The following is a 15815-nucleotide window of genomic DNA, read 5'->3' on the forward strand; positions in this document are numbered from 1 at the left end:
TCACTCTTTCTCTAATTAATAATGTTGCTGTGGTTGAAGAAGCAAATAAATGTGTACTTAAGTAAAACTAATAATACCACACTCTGAAAATAAAAAAAAATACTGAAAATACTGTCAACACTGAAGGTACTACAATCAAACAAGTCTGTTCAAGGTACAGGTCATTTTATTGTATATAGTAGTTATTTGTATGTGGACACTGACATTGATTGAAAAGCCCCTTTTCACTATTTCAAAGTATATTTGATTTAATTTGGGTTGATGGTAATGTTCACCCCAAGCTAACAACTATATCCCTCCATTCCTCAGTTGAAGAAATTGCTGTTTTCTTCTAGGTGATGAAAATCATCACTATTTTGTTACATGATTTACAACCAGAACAACTTATAGACAGAAACAGCAAAGGGAAATATGCATAGAATCACAGAAATCATAGGAGAAAAAAAGGAACCCCCTCTTTCCCACCATCCCATCCCAAGTACAGTAATGCACACATTCACTGGGGATGTACGCTGTTGGTTACCAGCACTCAAAGAAATAAAAAAATAAAAAACAAGAAATATTGTGTGTCCCCAACACACATACATGCTTCCATACATACACAAAAATACACATACAGACAAGTGCACTTAGGGAAACGAAGAGGTTCTACAAAAACCTTTAAAAGGGTTTCAAAAGAGGAAGGAATCACCCTAGGAGATCTTTTATTAAGTCAGTTGCAATGCGCCAGTTATTTAAGGAAGCCTCGCTAGCACCATTGATTCTAGCTGTTCACAGCTCTAAACACATAACATCCAAGCAAGTAAGGATCCAGTGTCCTATGGTGAGGGACTGAGGATGTTTCCATCGCAACACAATTGTGTTTTTGGCAGCTGTCAGACCAGCTAGTACAATGCACCTTTCAAGCTTGGTAATATTAAGTTTTGACAAGTTATTCAACAGTAAGGTGAGTATAGTCACTGGGATGGTCACTGAGATTTAGTCAGACAGTCTGGTCACCACTCGGGTCCAGAACTGTGATACCGAGGGGGTCTTACATCATGTGCTTGAATGTTCTGGGGACCTACGTTAAACGTAAGTGTTACAGGCCTCAGCATGAGTACAGACTTTGCGCAAAAACAGTTGAAAGAAGTAACTGTGTACAGTTCATCTGTATTGTTGTATTGCTGTCTAATAAGCAGCAACACAGAGCTATAAGGACGCTGCGCTCTCACACACGCTGCATTGATAGTCACACAAACACACACGCGTGCGCTCGTTCGCTCCAGATTCCGGGAGATTGGATCTCATATGCGGGCGTCAGGGAGCTGCTATCAATATGCGGCAGAGTTGGGATGTATGGATTACATTCTGTATATAATATATTAATTTCTGTGCGGTTGGATCTATCACTTCTCAGCGTGATAAACGATAGGTGTGGCGTGAGAGCGTGTGAACTGCTTGAAATGCGTGTATCTCACAGTCCATGCGTGAGACTATTATTTCCATTTATCTATTTTTTTCTTGATTTTAATTTATTTCTGGTTTTGCTGTTCAAATATATTTCAAGTTTAGTTCTGGTGGTTCAATAAATGCTTATGTTTACAAATCTATGAATAATCGTGTTTTATAATCGCGATTTCAATATCGATCAAAATAATCGTGATTATGATTTTTTGCCATAATCGTCCAGCCCTAATGAGTCATAACAGAATAGTCACATCTCCATAAACTGTCTACTCATAAGCCTTCAGGAAGAACTGGTATAGTTTGGATACTATACTCCGGTTTTTCCCCTATGTGAAAAATAATTTCATGTGTCAAAGTGGGTGAATGGGAAAAGGCTGTTGCCATGGGACACCAGGAGCCTGATCTAAATGTATGTTTATTTGTCAGGGAGCATGTACAATTGACATTAATCTCAAAGAGAAAAGATGCATTGCACCAGAGTTATTGGCTAGTTTCCATCTGCAGTCCCTGTAATAGTCAGACACAAGAACTATAAACTAGATAGGCTGGACAGACAGAAGTACAACAGGTAGGGCAGTGTTGGTAGCACAATGCACATGAAACAATGGATATGTTAGAAAACAGATTAGTAGACAAAACAGCACAAAACAGCACAGTAACAAAAAGACAAATCAGCAATGACAATAGACAATCAATACTACAGCAGCTAAAACATTAAGTAAAGTTCCAGACGCTAAAAAGTTTACAATTGTACAACCCCTGCCCATTCTCCGTTGTTACCTGGCAAAGTGCACATAGAGAATACAGACCATTTAAAGTGTCCAAGTCCACACAAAAACCTAAACTAGCCTCCCCAATCACATGTAAGAATGTACATAAGTTCAAATAGCATGAGAAAACACAACAATAAAAATGTGGCTTGATGCTGGCACGTTTGGTTCCTCAGAAGCCATTTATTTGCTTCTCTAGAGCAGATTTGATCACATATATCTTGAAAGGAACACAGTCCTGTGTCGCTGTAAATGACTTTTAAATGGCGTATGAGGTTGAAATAGGTCTCCTTCCAATTAGTTAAATATTGGTGAGAACATATTCCAATGTACTCTCCCTCTTGAAGTAAAATGTGATTGGTTAGTTATAATGCGACTTCAACATGTAGCATGTGTAGTTTTATTGTTAAGTCCATCAACAACATTATAGTGGAACGACCAATTACAGAACCCCTGATGTGCTTTTACTTAGTAACAAGACAAGCTATAAGTTGTATAATTAAATGATATTGAGACTATAGTGTCAGTAAATGTAAAATAAGCATAACCTTCGATCCATTATTACAATTCCTTGTAGATTTATCTCCAACCCTCTCTGGAGGACTAAACTGGTTCCCGACTGGTCCTCACATACAGGATATAGTAAGATAAACCCTTTTTCTGAGTCTTGCGAGGTGAGTCTCAATCTACACTAAATCCTCCACAGTAAATGTGTTCTGGATATTGTCGATGCTATCTAAAGCTCCCAGTGGTCCTTTAAGATGCATGGCAAATTTAACCATCTGCAAGCGCACTGAATGAAACAAAGGTCCCGGCCTCTCTGAGATTGTGTCTGTGTAATTTATTCACGGCAGGTTTTTAAGCGCTGTTTGTTTTGATCAGCTGTTAATGCATTATTCACCCTCTCCCGCGTGGAGCCCGTTTCAATATGTTGCCAAGGTTAGATCATTCATTAAGCATGCGCTGCATAAATCAATAGCCAAATTGGGCATTCCTGACATGACCTCCTCTGGTGAATATGGAATGATGAATGGATTTCAACCGACGAGAGCAAAGAGTCACCAAATGTTTGATGAACATGTCTCATTATGAATTATAAGTGTACATACTGTACTGTTCTGTCTCTTCTCTAAATCACTCATTATAATGTTGATTGAAAGGCCAGGACACCAGAGAACACACTGTACATGTAACATGTGTTTTTAAGTAAAGTTAAATGATGAAACTGGTGTGTAATATTAAATGAAAGGCTTGTTTAGAACAGAATATATTTCAATAATGCATTGTGACAGAATCAAAACCAACTCCATCATCTCCAACTCTGATCAACATCAGGCTGTGTTACTGGGTTAGTGTCAGTGCTCAGTATTCACCAGTATAGATAGTGGTACCTGATTGTTGCCTCACATGAATATTTGTACCTGTTAATGTGTAGGTTCACTTCCCACGGTGAAGCCAGTAACACACATCAGTGGCGATCATGGCCTTGTAAAATGAATGATTAACTCAATCACCTGATGGAATTACAATGAGGTTATAGATTCATAGCCAAGTCCTTCCTATGGTGAACTGATATAAAAACCTTTTACTTTACATCTTATGAAACTCTACTGTTTGACGTAATTGGTTCTAACAAGTGTAGGATGCATTGATGCGCTTCTATTTTTAATGTCCACTTGCTGCTGCAATACTGTACATTTCACCACTGTGGGTCTAATAAAAGAATATCTTATAACTTTCAAATTGAGATTGTTGCAGCCAGTGAAACACATGTAATGCATTAACAACAACACCTTTTTTTAAAAATCATTGAAGTTTATTATATGAGGTAGAGTTCCAAAATTTCTAAAACCACCACCGAGCACCCAACCACCATCACAGCTGGTATCGTTCAGTTTCTGGGAAATATATTACGTATATTTTTCACTATTCTCTGACATTTTATAGACAAAACAAATGATTAATTCAGACAATAATTGTCAGATTATCAGATAACAGTCGTTAGTTGCAGCCGCAGTTCAGACCTACTTCTTCTGTCACGACACTGGGATTTAATGGAAACTGAAATATAATGAGTAACATGTTGAGCCAACCCCATTTAGAGCTGTTTAGTGTTTGGGGAGTGCTTTTTTGACTTAAATTGATTGAGATATGATGCCACAGTTCCAAGCAAGTTCCTGCAAGAGACAAATGTAACTCAAAACTGACAAAGAATGAATGGAAAACAAACATGATCAGCAGTTAGCAAGTCCAACTGAAACCACATTTAATCATCCCTCTTTGCAGTCAAAATGTCAGTGTATGTGTTGTTAGAGGTTTGTGAACCAGACCAAGGTGAAACTACAGGCATGGGATGATATAGATTTTCCAGATTTTCCAAATACTATTGGACTGCTTTAATTCAATTCTGATTATGGGCCAATTATGTTTTGTTGTTTCCATGTGGTTTAGTTTAAATTTAAAGGGGTTAAAATGTGAAAATAAACGTATGAATAACTTGCACACATTCTTTTTTTGTGGACCCAGCATCAAATTTCTGCTTTTAATCCATTTAGAGAGAATATATTAGAGGATTATGGCAAAAATGTCTAAGTGGTGTAACCATAAAAAACATTTACCAAATAATTCAACTTGCTTAAAAACATTAAATTCTCAATAAAACACCATATCAACTAGTTTGGCATGATCTTACATTATAACTTTATATTAAATAAAGGTAATGGAATACACTTAAATACAAATACAATATTGAATATTTATCATTATTTTATGGTTACACCATTTGACATTTTCAGGAGCATTCAGTCTTTTGGTAAAAAATGGGGCAAATGTCATTTCAAATTACATAAAACCAACACAAATATTAAATTTGCATTTTAACAAACCTGATGCTGCTTTTAAAACTGTTTTTAAAGATATTTTTGAATTGCTCATCTTACCATACTTTGTCACTGACCCTTATACAGAGTAATGTGTGTGTGTGTGCGGGCGTGCGTGCGTGCGTGCGTGCGTGCGTGCGTGCGTGCGTGCGTGCGTGCGTGCGTGCGTGCGTGCGTGCGTGCGTGCGTGCGTGCGTGCGTGCGTGCGTGGCTCAGAATTTGTTTTACTGCCATTCCTTTTGTAATTATTGAATATGGGGAAAAAAGGTACTTCTGGGCCAGAGTGTCTCATGTGATTCTGAAAAACTGAGTGTGGCCACGATGCCAAAATCACTTCACAGCTCAGAGTTAGTTCTGGAGGTTTGGGTTTTACTGTAACTACATGTTTGCATGAATAACCAGGATAAAGAAAGTCTTCACTCAGATCTGTCTGCAAAACATCATCTTCCACACTTCTTATGTGGCTGCCACTGCTGAAAGATTCACAACACAGTATGAATAATGAATGGATACTGTAACCGGCAACTTGTCATAAATACAGTAGAAGTATAAAATACAGCCCCAAGAAGCGATGTGCTGGATCAAGCTGACAGAGGGAGAACATACGTCTGACAATAATTTGGATTTATGTAGGCACGGATAAATGACACGCTTGGAAGACTACATCTATACAACTATAATCGTATTTCTTCTCGTTTCTCTACTGCTTTGAACTTAGAGCTTCTCAAACCAATTAAAGGCTAATAAAAGAAGCAGTCGTGCAGCACAAACAGGAGGGAAATGGACAGCAGAACACTGATAGTAAGCAAACTGGATTTATTGTGTCAGAGTGGCAGCTTACAGCATTATGTACTGTTCATACATCTGTATTCATCTTCTGTTTGTTTCAGTTTCACCACAACATTCCCACATGTCTCTGTCAGATGATGCTTTAGAGATGATCTACTTGAATTAGTAAACTAGTGCATAAGCAGAAATGTTTATTACTTTATGCTGGATCTTCAAATCACATTTCCCCCTTTTTTTCTTGTCTTTGAATGATGGAAAGTGACATATGATGGAGTTTTTTATTATCAAAGTGACATAATTGTATTGTATATGAAATATTGCTTGCACATAATGCTTTTATTTGATCAAGTTGTAATGTAATATGTCTAAACTATGCATAAAACCTGCTGATCTTTCTGAAATAATTGTATTTTGAGATTTGAGGTAAACAGTTAAAGTACTTTTATTCATGTGTAATGCAGAAGAGAAACAAGCAGGCTCATTGATTGTTTCCAGTCCAGACAGGTCAGCAGTGTCAGCTGTCAATGTCACTGTCACTGACATGGAGCACTGTACTATTCACTGTTATGATAATAATAATAACAATAATGCATTTTATTTACAGGCGCCTTACAAAGCACTGAAGGACACCTTACAAGACATACATAAAAAAACAACAACAACAGTGCATCAGGCAAGCATTGAAGTGTTAGTGCAATAGTGCAATAGATAATATGAATGTGATTACACAGTCAGTGTGAGACAATAGGTTTGTTTTCAGGTGGAGACAGAGTTAGAAGTGCAGAGTGTATAACAGGTTAAAGCTGTAGCAGTGGAAGAAATATTTAAAAATAAATTACACTTCAAATCAAATGAAATAATAATTTTAAAAAGAGATCAAATAGAACAAAATAATTAAAAATAGAATTAAAAAAAATATTCAAAAAATAAACAAACCAAGAACAAAATGAAAAACTAAATAAAATCAATGAAACTTTTTATTAGTTTTCTGTTTCATTTGTTTTAATCTTGTGTTTGTTTTACCATGAAATGTAATATTAGATCTTTGTAATTTATTTCATTTTACTTTTTATCTTAAATATAATTTATTGACTTTATTTTATTCAATCTTTTATTTAATCTTTTTTTATTTCAATATATAATAAAGTAAGGTAAACTTTATTTATCCCCCTAGAGGGAAATTCTTAATTGACACAACAGTAGCCACAAGACGGTGGAGTGATAAAAAATCACATAAATTAAAATACTATATACAATGAACAATCTCTAAAATAATCTGTAATTATATAAATCTACAATCTACATAAATCCCTGATACTATACAAGTGTGTAATGTTCCAACAGTAAGGACAGCCTCAGTCTTATTTGAGGGAGTTTAATACTGTATATCTCTGAATATGTATACTGCCACACTTTTTCATTTAGATCTAATAATGTGCTCTATTTTATAACCCAGAATCATTCACTGTTTATTATAAAGTGCACTATATTAAACCGACCATTCATGTCATGTAAACTACTATCTGCTAACAATCCCACAAAGTAATACTGCACATTTTATAGATGAATAAATGATGGTGCAACACTTTTCCTGCAGTGAGTAAACTACTCTGTATTATTGAATGAGAAAAGACAGCTGTTGAATAGAGGTTAAAAAGGTAACCATGGTGACCTGACATACAGTATCATCCCACATTGTCTAACATAACATGGGGCCTGACAGTTTACCAAATATCAGGTTTTACAACTTACATTTTCAAAAACTCACAATCCTGTTACTGATAAAAAAAAGTTGTATCATTTTTTTCACTGATATTGGTCCAAAGATAAGAAGAGAAAAGCCACCCACAGTACAGAGCGGACAGTTAATGCTTTTTCTAACCTTTCAGAGGAATATAGATTGAAGATAAAGCATTAAGTGCACAACTAAAGAGAAGATAGAGAAATGTTCAATATCTCCTAAACTGTCAAAAAGAAGCTCGCACTCACTTAAAATGTTCAGTGCTTATCTTTGAATGTGCGGTTTGTTGAATTCTCCTTGTGTTATACTTACTGTTATAAAGTGTGTATGAAATGAATAAACATAGGAGTGAATCACAGTGTTATCTCAGAGCACTGACAAGCAAAAAGTAAGCAGAGTTCTCATTGAATCCAGCTGTGTGTGACATGCTGGTACCAGGCAGGTAGAGGGAAATGTCTACTATATAAACCTTAACCATGTAAATACATAGCCAGTGTTTCATTATACAACTTTATTACAATTATAATAACTTATTTTAAATATAACTTCTGTCTCATGGCATCAACATCTGGCAGTACCTTGCACATCAGTCCTGTTACTTCTTATCCTATTAAAAATCACATTCAGGGTATTTATATGGAGCATCAGCTGGTTATTAATATCTCTGTATGATACAACGTTTTCAGCAATGCTTTCTCATTTATTTCAACTGTGAACGTTCACACTCATTTTCCACACAGGATATATATTTCTAGTAAACCTGTTATCTTGATATCAAAAGTTAGGTGACTCTGGGCCATACCAGGGAAAATTAAAGTCAGTGTAAATACATTATACATGTTAGACAATGGTTACTGAATACATGTGAAAAGGCTGATAACTATGTAATACTGAATTTTTTCAGATTTACTGAGAAAGCAAAAAGCAGCTACACCGCGACGTAGTGGCGTAACCTGCATGAACTTGGCCCCTCCCCCACTATATAACACCGAGAAGGCTTCATTTTTCATGATTTTGAAGCCTAATTTCATATATTTGGTGATTTAAAAAAAAAAAATCATTCACATTTTACAGGCTGGTTAACAACACACTTTTCTGTGGTATGTCAAACTCAGAACACATATTTATTCTTACTTTACACAGACTTTAATACTTCAACCACCATGTGTATGGGTGATGCGATGATATATTTTATTGCATCATTTCCTGCAGTCCAGAGCAGCAGTTTCCATCATTTCTTTAATGCACATTTAATCTGATTCTCTCTGTATCATCATCCTCTGTCATCTGAACCTCCTCTCCCTTCTCCCAGGCCAAGCTCACTGTGACACTAAAGCTGTTTGGGCAGAGGAGGTCTATTCTTTTTTCTTTTTGTTTTTTGCTTCTTTTTTCCCTTTTGGCTCAAACTTCCTCATATGTTTAATGTGTTACACTAGGTGTCTGTCCGGGGGCGGGGGGGTGTGATCGGTCTAATCAGCGGCAACACAGAGTTACAAAGACGCTTTGCTCTCACACGCGCTGCATTTATAGTCACACACACACAGGCTGTCACTCTCTAGTGCGCGCTCTTGCTCGTTCACTACAGATTCCAGGAGAATACGTCTCATTTACGGGCGTCATGGAGACGCTATCAATATGCGGGAGACTCCTGGAACTTCCCGGGAGAGTTGGGATGTCTGCACAGTGTAATAACAGGGAGGCGGAATAAAGTAGTAGTATTCCCGCATTGAACAGACTGTCTGAGAGCAGAGGAGAGCGTCACCATCACGCATACACACACACAGACACACACACACACACACAGTGAGTTAGCTGCTCCTCTCCTGTGTGACGGAGACAGCGGTGTAGAGTTGTCTGACTTCGAAGGTCATCTCCTATATATACCCTTGTTTTTCTTCTCAAATCGTCACGATGTATTTGAGTCATAACGAGGCTTTTTTGGTTTTGTAACATCAGACATTATCTACAATGTCCTAGCTGCAGCTCAGTGGCAAACATTACTGGTGGGCTGCCACTTAGCTTTTCAAATGTGAATATTCTGGCTGGACTACTACTGTCAGTGATATCAGTGTTTGACATGAACATGATTACTTAATGTCTGGTGACATATCAGGGACATTTTATGATTATTTGGAATTTCTTACATACGGCTACTTTAAGGAAAATCATGTTTATCTGTGACTGATGAGCTCTTTATGAATGACTTGTGGTTCAGAAATTTGGTATAGAGACTATAATTATGTGAAGAAATACTGTGAGGGGTCAGAATATGAACAGTATGTGAGGGTTGAAAAAAGCTAATAAAGCCAAATACTGGCTAAATAGTTGTAATCATGTGTTTGGGGAGGTTTAGCACCAAGGAATAGGAGTGATAGGAGACACATTAGACTTGTTGAATGACTATAAACAGATTTATTCAGACCAATTTAACCCAAAAAAATTACGTTAAGTCAAGTCACGTGCTTGTGTCCAAACCGCCGGTGCTTCAGAGAAATCAAAGTCCTTTGAGAATTTTCGTGGGATCTTGAGAATTCAGCTGCCTCGCGAGGTAAGACAGTGATAGATGCTGATGGATGGTTCATTGAATCACCTGCTGAGTTGCATCATTTTGTTGCATCATTTCCTGCAGTCCAGAGTAGCAGCTGCCATCATTTTAAAAAAATGTACATTTAATCTCTGTGTTTCATCATCCATGTCATCATCTGAACTCCTCTCTCTTCACGCAGTCACCACGTAATAGGAGTGACAGCAGACAGATTAGATTTATTGAATCACTAAAATAGATTCATTCATACCATAATAACAGGAAAAAAAAGTTTCTGGAAACAAAATAATTGTAGCTACTTAACTTTACCTTGTGAGTCAATTGGATTCGCGAGATCACAAAATCACATCAGAATCCATCTTTTCAGGCTTCAACTTGCGACCACCGACGATTCAGACACACGCCTGTGTGTGTCTGAATCGTCGGTGGTTCAAAGAAATCAGCGTCCTATGAGGATTCTTGTGTGATCTTGTAGTCCAGCTCCCTCGCAAGGTAAGATGGTAAGTAAGTATTTGCTAGTACTTTTTTTAGGGTTCCTTGTAACAAACCATCCAGTTTATGTTAATCTCAACCGGCTTAATCAGGCAAACTCAAATTTGAGGCCTGTTTTTATTGCACATAACTACAAAACGTACTCTTTAACTTCTTTGTTTTTAACTGCGGTCGGGAACCAGCGTGTCCATTACCGCCACCTTCTGCTTCGGAGTTTGGACCAGAGATTAAATCCTAACCGTTAATCCTCTCTGTCTGAGAAACTCAAAGAAAACTCTCCTGCTCGACCTACTTGACAGGTTCATTAAAGTTTTTATACAGAGTTCCTGAAGTCCAGCCTCGCTGAGTGACAGGTTATACTAAGTTTTGTTCAGGTCTTGCCCCAACTTGAAAACGGCCTGGTTAACTTCACTCTTCTTTTTCCTCTTTTTCATTTTCAATCTACTTCCAATTTGCAGCCCAGTTTTCGCTTTTATTAAAAGTAATAAGAACACTCAGTAGAGCTTTTGACATTGGCAGTGGAGTTAGTCAGGCTGATAACCTTTAAAGAAAACCAAGGGAAAATATACAAAAATGTAATTGCTTTCAAAACAAAGACATCCGCGCTTTAAATTAGATTGGTCTTATTTACCCTTTTCCTTGAAATGTATTGTTACAGTAACTCCATTAATATAATATAATATAATATGATATAATATAATAGAAAAAAATATAGTGAATAAACTGCCTGCTGCGTTGTGCCTAACCTTTACATACTGTTCAGGTCAAATTTAACAGCTGTAAAAACACCCCAAATGTCTTTTACTCTGAAATTTGATGACTTTTCCTAAAGTGGCCCAAAATGCACAAAAATTAAAATGCTTTAAAATGTTATACTTTTGTATAGGTGCTACAAATGTGTGTCCATTGAGGCTCCTCTGGGTCAAATGTGTTTAAATTAGTGAAATGAATAGTTAATAGTTTTAATAAGATAGTAGTTATGAGGATTTCTTTTTATGATGTAGCAGTGAAGACTGATGGCTCTAATGGTTATACAATAAAACCCCACACTTCCATAAAGTTCTTGGCATAGACACTTTTTATGAGGGGATTCTTAGATCGGGTCAAAATCGACCCCCATTCTACTGCAAGGGTAGAATATGATGTATGTAAGGGTTAAAAAATAATATACACATCACTCATAACCAAGGCATGTAAGAAAAAGACTGTGGGCCAAATTCACAAAGAATGGATTGCGCCTGCTAATAGCTTTGTGAAATGCACCTCCAATCAATTTTAATGTATATTATGCCAGTGTAAGCACATCCATAAAGTTTTGCAGCTGAGTTTTTTGCTTCTGTTTGTGTGAGCTCAGAGGTTTCAAGTGATGCCCACAGCTGGCTGTGAGTAACAGCTGGCTGTGTGCTGCCTGTGTTACACACAGATTCAGGTTTATACATTCGGACTGTTTGTAATAAAGAAGCCTTTAGGAATGAAACCTGAGCTGTCAGGACATTTGCGTTTTTAATTAACTGAAAGTCCATGATAACCCCCCATCCCTCTCCAAATGCCTGACTGAAAATACAATGATAACAAATATCATTCAAGCCTTACAAGTTTGATGGTATAAAAAGAGAGAGAGAGAGAGAGAGAGAGAGAGAGAGAGAGAGAGAGAGAGAGAGAGAGAGAGAGAGAGAGAGAGAGAGAGAGAGAGATAAAGGAGGAGTGATACACCAGTTAACACCAACTCTCTGATCAGACTAATATCTCCTATCTAACTGCATGTGGCAATTAGCTCTGGTCTTTGTGAATTAGATGTTTTTTGCAACATGGCTAATTTGCATAGAAAGTGGCTAATTTTGTGCTACATGTATGAATTTATCTATTTTACATACACACAAATCGTACAGGCACCATGATGCTATTTGCTTGGCAGCGCAGTTTGCAGTGAATTTCACATTTGTGGATGCTTTGTGAACTACACACTATTTTTTTGTCTCATTTGCACAGGTTCAGCAGCCGCAAAAGCCACAAAATCCTTTTGTGGATTTGGCTCAGTGAGTATGTTGAGCTCCCAAAGAATGTGACTCTAGGGTTCTTGAGTTGTAGAATATGAGTATGTACCAAAGTCAATGAGGTGATACATCTGTCAAAATGTTGGTCATACAGCCAAGACATGCAAAGGCAGAAGGTGATGTATCCAGTGTGGAGACAATCATCAGTGTGGGCAATGTAATCATGAACAACCTCAACTGTGGTGGGGATCACAGTGTGGCTTATAGGAAATATGAAGTGATGAAAAGGGAAATAGAAATACAGCAGGTAAGTGCTAAGTGTAAGATCACATATGTAAAGGCTGTGAAGATGGTGATGGTGGTCAGAAAGGAGTAACTGATGGAGAAGGAAAGCGATCCACAAAAGAATCAGATCAGGCGAACGAGGGAAAAGTAATGGTTGATTTAAAGAAGATGATCTCAGTGTTCAAGCAAGCTGGGAAAAAACCATGGGTTGGATTGTACTAATAGTCCGATTTCCATTAAGTTCCGGGTAAAATTTAGGAGGCCGGAACTTTACAGGAACGTCCTCTCACTCGGTCCTCGGCCGTTGTGTCTCCATTGCAGAGTAGAACCTTGATAGGGCCCACTGGACTCATAGTATGCCAAATGACAAGACTAGTTCATCCTGGAATTCTTGATAGATGGGATGATACTAACAGTACTATGATGCTCCATTTACTTTGGTAGACATGAAGAGAGCAATAGTAAGATGTGGACTAACTTCCCAGCCAGCATGTCTTTGTGGGCCCCAGAAAGGTTAAATTTGGGCTGCAACTTTGGGTACCAAGTGGGTTTTTCTCTGCAGTTTCCATGGTGGCCCCACCTGTGTTTGCCCACATGGGGTTTTGACTGGGTTTCAGGTGGGGCCCAACTGGGTGAGACGTGTAGGCTCCATATGTTTGCCCATATAGGGTCTAAGTGGGATCATTAGGACCTAAAAATGGGGCCCATTTAGCCAGCCCATGTGGGGCCCATGTTTCTAAAACAATATGGGGCCCATACAATTTGCCCTGTTTATGCCCATGCCTGCTTAGCCCACTTACATCACATATGGGGCTCATACAGTCAGCCCATGTGGGCTTCACATGTGGGGCCCATGTAAATTTTTGCGGGACCTGCAAAATTTACCCATTTCAAGCCCATTCCCACATAGCCCATATTTAACCCATGTGGAACCCACATGAACATGCTGGCTGGTTTGTCCTGGAAAGGATGAAATATGCTATGTAATGTTAAAGCATTTAGGAATTTTAACATCTATGAAACTGCTAGGTTTTTATAATAAAGTATAACAAGTGGAAAAATTGCCAACAAGTTGGAAAAAGGCAGTGATTAATTCCTATTAGGAAACCAGGGAGAGACCTGTCAAGTCCAATAACCTATAGGCTGGTAGCACATAGGGAAGATAACAGAAACATTAGCATCTTATATGGAAAGCAGAATAATTATTTTACCTCATCTGAATAGATTTAAAAGGGGTAAGAGAACCAATGACCCTGTTATGTGCCTGAGGAAAGTACAAGTTAATAATAGAAAAGGCATACAGTATGATGATTTCAGGTATATGACATGGAAAAGGCACATGCTATGATTTGGAAAGAGGAATTAATTATCAAATTAGGTATGACAGGAATAGCAGGTTGAACACATAATAATGGATTGAAGTCTTTTTTATTCGATCAGATTGGGTCAGCCTTATCAGGAAGATATGTGGTAGATAATGGTACTGCTCAGGATCAGTGGTGGGTCTTGAATTTTAAACCATAGCCTATTGTCATTCAATATAACAACCTCATACTCACAGTGACAGTAACTTTTATTGATTGGAATAAGTTGATTTAACATCTACGATCCTTAAAAAACACTAATTGCAGAGACATGAATACATGGTGACTGAAACCATCAAGGATCCCATCACAATTAAAAATTGCAAAGCCCAAATTACCACACATTACCACAGCAACAAGCACATCTTACAACAACCAGTCACATTTACTCTTACAAAGACCAAGTGGACAAAAATGCCTTCAAATGCTAATAACACAATTAGGACTCAACAGGATTCCCAAAGATTCCAGCCAAGCTTAACACACATGCCACCACACACACTCAAAGGCACAGGCACGCCACTGAATCTTATCATTCACACCAGTAACAACAATGTAAGCAATAATCAATAGCTAGTAAGCCCGGCACCACAACTTTATCCAGGCATATGTGGTCTTCCAGGAATCAGATAATGAGAGCTGAAATGTCGTCAGCTTACTTTTTTTTTCTCACTCAAGTTGAATATTTTCAACTTGTGTGAATATGCGAATGACTTAAATTTTGCATATTTCCGTCAATCCCAGCAAAAAATTAGCAAACACAGTCTTTGCATTTGGTGTGAACACATGTAACACATGTAAGTGACACTATTTCAGCTATAATTTGAATGTATTTCACCTCGTAAATGGTCACATATTTTAATAATGAATATAAACATTTAAACAAAACATTTGCTTTGTCATTTATTTAAAAAAGAACAACATGGAGCTACTTTTGCTAAAAGACTTATTTCTTTCTTTTTTAAAGAGAGAGAAAAAAGCTACAGGACAAAATATGAAATGACTTCTGGTCCGTTTAAATGTCGTTGCACTGTTTGTCTTCCTGTGATTATTATATGTTTTTCATAATCACCCAGCCCAAAGAAATCAAGATAAAAGTACATCCCTTACATTCAGTAAAAGAAAAAAAAAAACACCTCACTTTCAATGTCACCTTGCTGACACAACAAACCGAGTCTGTCCTCCTCTGCAATGGCATTGAACTTGCCAGACTCTTAAGCTAATGGTAATATTACTGATTGTAAATGTGCACATAGGAATCTTTGTATTTTCGTTTAAAATATACTTATACATTTTAGCTCTTCTTTATAAGTCATTAAGTTCATAGTTTTTTGTTTATACCACATATCAACAGACCATTTTTCTTTATGTGTGAGAAACATTTTACTACTAATCTCCTGAATATCAAAAAGTGGCCTGTTCTGGAAAATGAATAACATTATTCAAATAAAATAAGGATATCAGTTCATCTGCACAGAGATGACCACGTGAAATGTCCCTATTAAAT

This window comes from Scomber scombrus, chromosome 19, assembly GCF_963691925.1.
Source record: "Scomber scombrus chromosome 19, fScoSco1.1, whole genome shotgun sequence".
Lineage (NCBI taxonomy): Eukaryota > Metazoa > Chordata > Actinopteri > Scombriformes > Scombridae > Scomber > Scomber scombrus.